Source organism: Vigna umbellata, chromosome 8 (genome assembly GCF_029865625.1).
Source record: "Vigna umbellata cultivar VRB3 chromosome 8, Vumbellata_1.0, whole genome shotgun sequence".
Lineage (NCBI taxonomy): Eukaryota > Viridiplantae > Streptophyta > Magnoliopsida > Fabales > Fabaceae > Vigna > Vigna umbellata.
In genome coordinates, this window is record NC_142172.1 from 11,592,944 (window position 1) to 11,603,452 (window position 10,509).

At 32.6% G+C, this 10,509-nt stretch overlaps 1 pseudogene across 1 annotated transcript; it reads left to right on the forward strand.

The window, feature by feature from the left end:
* Window positions 1-6,445: 6,445 nt before the first annotated feature.
* Window positions 6,446-9,411, forward strand: LOC124831957 (putative vesicle-associated membrane protein 726; annotated as a pseudogene). The gene is made up of 5 exons (XR_015781581.1): window positions 6,446-6,820; window positions 7,123-7,264; window positions 7,500-7,620; window positions 7,759-7,821; window positions 9,162-9,411. The product of XR_015781581.1 is annotated as a putative vesicle-associated membrane protein 726 (transcript).
* Window positions 9,412-10,509: the final 1,098 nt, after the last annotated feature.

A 10,509-nucleotide genomic window follows, 5' to 3' on the forward strand; every position in this document is an offset into this window, starting at 1 on the left:
CTGCTCTATACTTTGGAAACTTCCTCTTATTCTCACTCACACCCTCATCACTATCTACATTTGAAGACAACTCATTTGAAATGTAGTCTTCATTTATGTCATGCTCTCCAACTTCTTCGTTAATCATAAATGACCCATCACTCTCTTGGTTTCTGTTCCTGATAGTCTTATTATTCTTCTTCATTCTACTCCACCTATCCAAAACAGGATTAATATTTCTTCTCTTTGCCTCCACCCTATCATTGTCCATCCCAAACCCATCATCATCATTTGCCATTCTTTCCTCTTCACTGTCATCAAGATTGTCCATCACTTCGGCCTCAACCACATTGGCCTCTTCCTCCTTCTCTTCCTCTTCCCCATCCTCTTCCCCATCCTCTTCTTCTTCATTGAAATTACCATGTTCTTCAACAACATCACCATGTTGTTCATCCACAATAACCTGTTCTTCGTTATCCATGTTTACCTCTTCCTCTATCTCCTCTATCTCTACTTCAGGTGCCTCTTCACCAAAAGTAACAAAGTTAACTTAAACTGGCTGACTAGGTTGGACATGTTGGACATAGATTTCGACCTTATCATTTTCTGCCTCTGCATAGTTAGCCAACAACATTGCTTCGTTGTCATCGCTGAGTATTCTCAGATTGTTCATGGCCTTTTGTTTCGACCCGTTCCACCATAGCTTGAACTCTGCATCATACTTGAATTCTCTAGCAAATCCCATTGCTTCAAAGTAAAACTACCTGTCGGGATCAATTCCTTTTATAACATGTATTTCTCCTCCCACATATTCTAGCCCCTTGTTCTTCATGAACTTCCCCATGTGATGCAGAGAAACGTCAAAAACCATTGCTAATCACTGCATCGACAATGAAAAATAATTACCTTGTTCAATGAATAATGCATCCACAACATGGTAATATGAAAAACTTACACACATAATGCACCGCAAACACTACATCCACAGTAAACCAAAAGTAAATAATTACCTTGTTCGATGGAAGACGAATCCTAATCGCGAAAGTAAATAATCACCAACCACTCCAGCCAAAACAAGGCTGAAGAAGATGAAATCCAACCTTCTGCTCTTGAAGCTTTTTTCCCGTCGTTGCTCTTCACCCTTGAGACCACTCGAGCCACAACAATCGCCAAAGCAAATCGATCGAACATGAACCCTAATTTCTTTCACTCGAGCCACAACAATCGCAAAACCAAATCTCATTCGCGTGAATAAATCCCAAGAACCCTAATTTCTTTCACAATCTCGTCTCTCTGAAGACATGTCATCGAACTTCCAATAACACGTGCCAAAACTTACTAAGGAAATATGTCTGAAGACGTGGCCAGACGTTAGCCAACTCAACCTCTACTTAACGCCGTTCGTTTTTTAGGACGAAAAATTATGTTTTTCTAAAGGATACCTTAGGTTTAAAGAGGGACTAAAAACAAAATCGCTTGATAGTTTAGGGACTAAAATCATATTTAACCCTAAAAAAAAGGAGAAATTGTTAAAGTTCTGACGATACAAACCTAGAGGAAAGCTTCCAAGTGGTTTTCTAATTATGTTTTAATGATAATAAAAGCTATACAATAATGAATATATATGTTAATATGTCTAACATATTTTCATAAAAAGGTCTTTAAGTGTAGAAACCTTCAATTACAAAGAGTTTTGCAAGGAACAAATGAAGATAAGATTATATTGTCTAACATATAAGCTAAGTTTTAAATGGATATTTAAACCCATAAGACAATACAATGAAATGTGTTCATTAGACACTCCAAAAGATTAGAGTCAGATGACACAAAGTTATCAAATGCTCCAAGGTATAAGTTGATTAGACAATTGATCAAACAAGTTGGTTTTCAACGATAAGACAATTAGTTTTGGTATAATATCAAACGACTACTTAAATTTGTCTACTATTGATACAAGTTGATTAAAGAATATAAGCATTGTTTATACTCGAGTTCAACAAACACAGATGCATAAACATGATTTGTAGAATCAAATTATTTTGATGAAGCCACGCGAATGAATTCTAGCATTGGACTTAAAACACTTCATTAAAAGCACGACAATTGTTTGATCCATGTCATTTGGACTATTCCAAGACAAGTGAATGAGTTGTCACTTGAATCGCCTTTCTCAAGATAAGACTCTCTATCAAGAACACTAACTCTCCAAAACGACAGAGTTTTGTTACTCATTAATCAAGTCTGAAAAACTTATATAAATGATGGCTTTTATTTATAGGTAGATATGCTTAATGGGGAAAGGGCCAAAAAATATAACAACTTAGCAAAAAGTAATAACGTAACGGAAATTCAATCCCCCTTCTTGCGAGAATGTGCGAGGAGCACCAAACAAATAGAACAAAAAATAGAATCCAAAGCACAAAGAGACACCAACAATTTTTAACGTGTAAAACCCCTCAATGTAAGGGTAAAAACCACGAGTCGTCCAGACCAAAGAAAAATCCACCATGATCAATAATACGATACAAAAGAGTCTCCAATAATAACACCAAATGGTATTTTCAATAAGCCAATTTAAGTAAGCACAAATGCTTACAAATGAGAACAAAGAAGATGAAAATTCTCCAAAATAAGGCTGCTGGTGCGGGACAATTTTCTCCCCAATTAGACCTCCGATTCATAATCCGACCAGTCAGATTGAAGAACCATACGTCTGGAACCCACTGTCTAAAAATCAGCCCGATCCAACGGTGAACGACTTCACAACGACGAAAACACCAATGTAGGTTTAGGGTTATGCGGGAAATGCTTTCTATCTTCCTTTTTCTCTCACCTGGCTTTTTCCTCTCTTCAAATGACTCTAATGTGCCCAACTAGTCTGACCCATCTCCATTTAACCTAGTGAGACATAATGGTCCACATTATTTTGCCTATTCTCCACATAGGAAGGGAACCCAATAACCTAACAAATCTTCCCCTCACGACTATGTGGAGATATCCGCCAAATCAGCGGTCTCACAATAAACTTCAAACTTTCCTCTTGGCAATGCCTTGGTCATCATATTAGCACCATTATCATCTGTATTAACTTTAGCTAATTCCAACAACTTAGCATCCAAAACATCATGTATCCAATGATACCTCACATCAATATGTTTGGATTTAGAATGAAAACTTGGATTCTTACCAAGATGAATAACACTTTGACTGTCATAATACAACAAGTATTTACCTTGCCTAAAACCAAGCTCCTCTAAGAAATTCTTCACCCATAACAACTCCTTACATGCCTCAGTAAGTGCAATGGATTCTGCCTCAATAGTAGACAACGCTACACACTTTTATAACTTTGATTGTCAAGTCAAGGCTCCCCCTGCAAACTGAATCAAATAGCCTAAAGTGGACTTTCTGGATTCAATGTCTCTAGCCATATCTGAATATGAGTAACCCACCAAAGTAGATTTATCACCTCCAAAACAAAGCCTCAAACCACTAGTACCACGAAGATACCTCAAAATCCATTTCACAACATTCCAATGCTCTCTACCTGGATTTGACAAAAATCTACTAACTGTACCAACAACATGTGCAATATTAGGCCTTGTACATACCATTGCATACATCAAACTATCCACCGCAAAAGCATAAGGAACTTTGCTCATATCTATCTTCTCAGCTTCACTTGAAGAACTTTTTTTAACACTCAACTTAAAATGAGTAGCAAGAAGAGTTAAAATATATTTTTTTTGGTATCCGCGGGTACGCGAGTATCCGCGGGTTTTAAAATACCCGTGGGTATTTTCTAAACAGATACCCGCATAGGTAGCGGGTACAGTTTTATCTGGCAGGTCGGGTTGCGGGTAGGCACTATCCGTGCCCGACCCGACCAGTTGTCATCCATACTTGTAATAGTCATTCTCTAAAATTGTGTTTGGATGAAGTAATTTAAGAATAGATTTATTTATTTGGGAAATTTAAAATATTTTGAAGTAAAATAATTTGTTCGGATGAAACATTAAAAGAAATTTAAAATTAAAGAATTTTAAGGATGTATTTTAAATAACTAAAATAATATAATTTAAAATTTACTAAAAAAAAGAAGAAAATTGAAATTTTACAAGTTATGGAATTTTTCATTGGTCAGAATGAAGAAAGTTTATAAATCCAAAATGTTAATTCATATCAAGTTTTGGTTATATCAAATCATCTTGACATTTAGTTTGAGTCGACTCAACTCAACTATGAGTTTGGACAAACTTAACTTGACCTTCGGTCAAAACCAAATATCAAGTGGACTAGGTTTGGATCAATGGTCGAGTTGAATGGACCAGGGCCGAAATTCAACCCAATTCATCAAGCTAAAGGTTGAGTTATGTCAGTTCGTGTAAATTAGACAAAAACTAAAGCTCGAGTCGATTTAACCAGGACCAAAGATCAAGTTGAGTTGGACTGGGCCAAAGGTCGGTCTAAGTTAACCCGAGCAGTCGAGTCGAGTTAGTTTGGGGTAAGGTCGAGTGGAACCTAGGCCAAAGGACGAGTGGAATGGTACGACCCAGTGTCAAATGAAATTGACCTAGATTAAAGGTCGAATAAAGCCAGCCTGGACCGAAGGTCGAGTCGAATCAGCCCGAGCCAAACGTGAGCCGAGACAATCAGGGTCAAAGTTCGAGCCGAGTTGGTCCAGAGTGAATGTCCAGTCAATCAATTGAGGTCGAAGGTCGAGCAAAGTCGACAGGGACGAAGGAGGAGTGGAGTGGCCCAGACCAAATGTTGACAAGAGTCACCCTAGGTTGAAAGTCCTGTAAAGTCGGTTCAAGATGAAGGTTGAGTGAAGCTAGTTTAAGCTTAAGGTTGAGCCAAGTTAACCTAGGTCGAAGGTCGAGTTGATTTAGTCTGAGTTGAAAGTCGAGCCAAGTTGGTCCAGGCCGAAGGTCAAGTAAAGATAGCTTGGACCAAAGGTTGAGCCGAATTAGTCGGGGTTGAAGATCAAGCCAAAGGTCCACTCGAGCTAGTTGAGGCCGAAGGTTAAGTGAAATCAGCTCAGGGTGAAGGATTAATGGAGTGCCCTAGGCCAAATGTCAAGGGACTTGGCTTGGGTCGAAGGTCGAGCCAAGATAATTTAAGTCAATGATCGAGCCGATTAAGTTAGGTCAAAGGTCAAGCCAAGTCGAGCAACAGTGATGGTTGAGCCAAGTCAAGCTTAGGCCGAAGGTAGAGCTGAGTAAGAACAGGTCGAATGACGAGCCAAGTTAGCCCGAGAAGAGTTAAGCTTAATCGACATAGGGGGAAGGTTGAGCTGAGTTGGTTTGGGTCCGAGGTTGAGTTATGTCAGTTCGTCCCAAAGGTTGAGCCTTGTCAGTCCATCCCAAAGGTCGAGCTGAGTCAACCTATTTCGAAGGTCAAGCGAAATTGGCTTGGGTCGAAGTTCATGTCGAGTTGATAGGGCCTAAGCCGATTGTCGAGCTGAGTCGATTCATGCCGAAGGTTGAACCGAGTTGTCACAGTCGAAGGTCGAGCCAAGTTAGTGTGGCCAAAGTCGGGCCAAGTTGGTCTCGACCGAAGGTTGATCAAAGTCAGATCCAAACTAAAGGTCAAGTCAAGTCATCTGAGCGAAAGTCTAGTTATGTTGGCCTAACCCAAATGTCGAGTCAAGTTGATATGGGCTAAATGTCAACCCAAATCGATTTGTGTTGAATATTGAACTAAGTTGTCTCGAATTGAAATTAAAACAAGTTGTTCTAGATTGAAAGTTAAACTAACTCAACTTAGACTCAATGATAAAGTTGAGTTTTGATTAAAATATAAATTAAATTATTTTATCCAAACAAAAATAATTAAAATTTAAGTTATTTTAATTACTTTATCCAAACAAATTATTTAAAAAATTAAAAAAATCTCAATCACTCAAATATTATGTATTTCAATTTTTTAAAATTATTTAAATCTCTTGTCCAAAACACAAGGTACAGTTTGCAAAAAAGGCATTATAAAATTTATGTTATCGCTTATGTCTTCTATTCACCCTTCGACTATGTATTTAAGGGTGTGTTTACTTTGGGGAGATGATTTGGGGAAGAGTGACTGAATGAATTTGAGAGTAAATTTTTTGTTATTTATTTGAGTGAATTTAAAGGTAAGTGAAACTGAATTTGAAAGTAAAGTTTATGAAAATTAGTGTAGGATTTGATCTGATGTGACATATGAAATCACTTAGTTTCATTAAATTTAAATTTTAAACATTTCGAAAACTTGACCACTATTTAATTTTACATTGTGTAACAACAATTAACATTAAATTGGTGACTATTCAATTTTTCACAAATATTAAATATGTCAAAAAAATATATAATATTAAGTTTAGTTTGAATATATATATATATATATATATATATATATAAATTGAGCATCGAGTTAAAATAGCCGAGTGAAAAGTTTAATTCGTAGAAGAGAAAAATTAGGAGAAGAAATTGTTTGCGAAGAGCTTGAATAGCCGCATTTTCGGGGTATCATTACAAACATTGGAGATTTCCAAACCAAAAGTCTTGTCTTCTCTACTCCTACCATTTTTTTTTTGTCTATTCTTCATTCTGCCCCTCTCTTCATTCTCTTTGCATTTTGAGATATTCAAAACTTTTTGTGTGGTTTTTGAAGATGGGGCAACAATCTTTGATCTACAGCTTTGTGGCTCGAGGCACCATGATTCTTGCTGAGTACACTGAATTTTCTGGGAACTTCACCACCATTGCCTCTCAATGCCTGCAGAAGCTTCCTTCTACAAACAACAGATTCACCTACAATTGTGATGGCCACACTTTCAATTATCTTGTTGAAAGTGGATTCAGTACGTCATGCATCTTTCCATTTCATTTCATCATCCATACCTTTTTCGTCATTATTTGATCTAGATCTTCATCATTCTAGCTTTTGTTTTTCCATTTTTTTGGTTTCAATCACTGCACATGTTTGATAGCACATGTTTGAAATTGTTTCATATTATGTTGTTCCTTTTACAAAAGAAACAAGGATTGTAGGATCAGAATTTGATTGTATATGTTTGACTTTAAGAAAATAGAAACAGTTAAAAGGGGATCAAAGTTTAATGATGTTTTGTAAAATATTTGGTTGAAATTTTGGATTTTGTAGCCTACTGTGTGGTGGCTGTTGAATCTGCTGGTAGACAGCTTCCTATTGCTTTTCTGGAACGTGTGAAGGAAGAATTCAGCAAAAAATATGGTGCAGGAAAAGCTGCAACTGCTTCTGCTAAGAGCCTAAACAGAGAATTTGGGTACATTTTTTAATTACTATGATACATTTTCATGCACTTGAGAAAAAACAAATAATTTTTTATATGATGTCGTTCAATTATTTATGAGAAACCCTAATGTCTCTAACACTCTTTCTGATACTTTATTTATCATTAGATAGAGTTTTATTTCATCATTATATAGTTAATTATAAAAATTATCATGAGAATTTGGAAAATTTAAACATAATGAATGCATGGTTTTTGAAATGTTCAGGCCAAAACTGAAACAGCAAATGCAATACTGTGTTGATCATCCTGAAGAGATCAACAAACTTGCCAAAGTGAAGGCTCAAGTTTCTGAAGTGAAGGGTGTGATGATGGAAAACATCGAGAAGGCAAGATTTATATAAAAATGGTTAATTTAGAGTTATTTAAAACGGTTTTTTCCACCATTAATTATTATTATTATTATTATTATTATTATTGATGATTTGATTTGATTGAAATATCTATGAATTTGGTTTATTTTATAGGTGCTTGATCGAGGAGAAAAGATTGAGATGTTGGTGGATAAGACTGACAGTCTTCGCTCACAGGTTCCATTAATTTTTCTGTTTTTTTTTTCTGAGACAAATATATGTTTAATTTCTATAACATGATAATTTTTACTTAGTTTTTCTTAGTATTTTTTTTCGTAATATTTAATTGTTTTACATTATTCTTGCTTATGTCTTACTTAGATATATTAATTACTGTTGCAACATGTCATGTGATGACATGTTCTTTTACATAATTGTTAATTTAGTTCTTACAAATGAATTTTATTTTTACTTTTTTTCTCCAGTCACCCAAAAACTAATGATGAGTAGTAGAACAGAACACAGAAAAAAAAACATAACACAAGAACAAAAAAAATTATATAATTCTTCATCTAGTCTACATATTTACTAAGTTACTACATTTTAGCATTCTATCAAGTTTTAGTTATAAAAAAATCTCTATTAAAAAAAACTAACTTTAAATTTAAAGATATTTTAATAATTTTAAAATTTAATTTAAAATAAAAAAAATAGTTATTTATTATTCATTATTAATAGTTATTACCTTTTATTTTAAAAAACAACTAAAAATATAAAATAAAAGATAATAACTAGTAATAAACGTAGCACAATCATGATGTGATAAATAACAAATTTTATTTTTTTATTTTAAATTAAATTTTAAAATTATTAAAATACTCTTGAATTTAAAGTTAATTTTTTTAATAAAGATTTTTTTTAACCTAAAACTTATTACATTCTACTAAAATGTACTAACTAAAAAAAACTTTAAGTAAATTTGCAAACCATACATACATATATATATATATATATATATATATATATATATATATATATATATATATATATATATATATATATATATTATCTTTAACCATATGAAATAGTAAAAATTAACGTATAATTTCGAAAGGACTAGAGAAAAAAAAATATAAAAACTTTACAAGATTAAAATAGTTTTATATAATTTTTAATTTAGTCTCTATAAACATATTGAAGAACTTCAATTTTTTTATTCTACAGTCATCCAAAAATTGAATGATAAACAAATAATAGCAAAAATAAAATAAAATTAAATATTATGAAACTTTATTTCTAAGATACAAAAAAAGAGAGTCAAGAATATAAATAATTTGAAACTTTAATGATGACTAGTCTACTTTATTACATTTTAATTTAGTCCTGCATTTATAGTCTCGTTTTATTTTAATCATTATGGTATTTTGATTTTAATCTCTGACTTTTTAAGCATCTAAATAATGGTAGAAAATTAACACAAATATTGAAACATTATATAAATTATTTTAAAAGCACTAAGAAAAGAAGCAGAAATTGAAAATATGTTTAAACCTTTTGTGCATCACTTGTTGTCGCAGGCACAAGACTTTAGAACACAGGGCACAAAGGTTAAAAGGAAGATGTGGGTTCAAAATATGAAGATCAAATTGATTGTTTTTGGCATCGTCTTAGCATTAATTTTGATCATGTTTATGTCAATATGTCGTGGCATCAGCTGCTTACAATAGGGTTTTTGTTTTTTCCTTTCCTTTGATCAATTTTGCAAGATTTAATTTGTTACATTTGTGCCTATATTCTTAATCTCATTGCTCATTATTCTTTAGTTAATTATATTATCTATGAATGGGCTTATGTCTAATATTTGTTAAATATGTACATATATCAAAAAGCAAGGTAAATAACATTATGATAAATATTGATATTTTTTGTTTCTAATACATAAATAAATATAATTTCAGTGCAATAATTTTTTTTAATAATTTTTATGTGATTTTATTATAAAAAAATCAATTTTACTATACATTATCTTTTAAATAAACCTTTTATCATTTGCTCGTCTTATTCTATAAATTTAAAATTATATTTGTATATGAATACTCATACTCATTTTAATACATCTATATACCAGTTAATAAACATGTATTTAATTATGTTATCTGTATTAATAAAATTTAAAAAACAATTAACGGAATTAAAATTAATATATTAAAACTATATATTTTTATTTTATTAAAAATATATCATTACTTATTATATAAAACTAATTTACCCGTCAAAATAGAAGCATATCTATATGTTTTCATTTCATATCAAATCAGTTTTGATAGCACTTTGATTAAAAAATTATTAATGTATTAGAATGATATAATTATTTTAAAGATAGATATATTTTTTTCTTTAAACTATATTGTGATTTTTATTTCGTTTTTATATGAAACTTAAGTTCTAGTACTTAACAATAAATTATTGACCAGTGTACCTTCTATTACCTCTCTCCTTTTTTTCTCTTCTTTCATGTTTGTTTTTCCTTCCACTTTTGTGGTGCTATTTTTCTCTATCCTTTATATAATATTTATCATCTTTCCATTTTTGTGTTTCTTCTTCTCCAACTCCATCACTCTACTACGCCTTGCTCCTCAGATATACCTCAAATATCTCATCTTAAGAACAACTAGAAAAACATTATGTAAGGATAGCCATGCTTCTAACTCCACCTTAAAAACAATGGATTTCTCCCCTTGTCCTAGTCGTGTTTACTCAAGAAAGCAAAGAATCTTCATATCCCTCCTTAACAAAAAAAAAAAAATAGATCAAATATTAAAACCATTATATACCTAAACTTAATTTTAAATTTTACAGCACAAGTTATGAGATTGAAAAGACTCTTTTAGTAGCACTTGAAGGATCAATGACAATGACACCAAA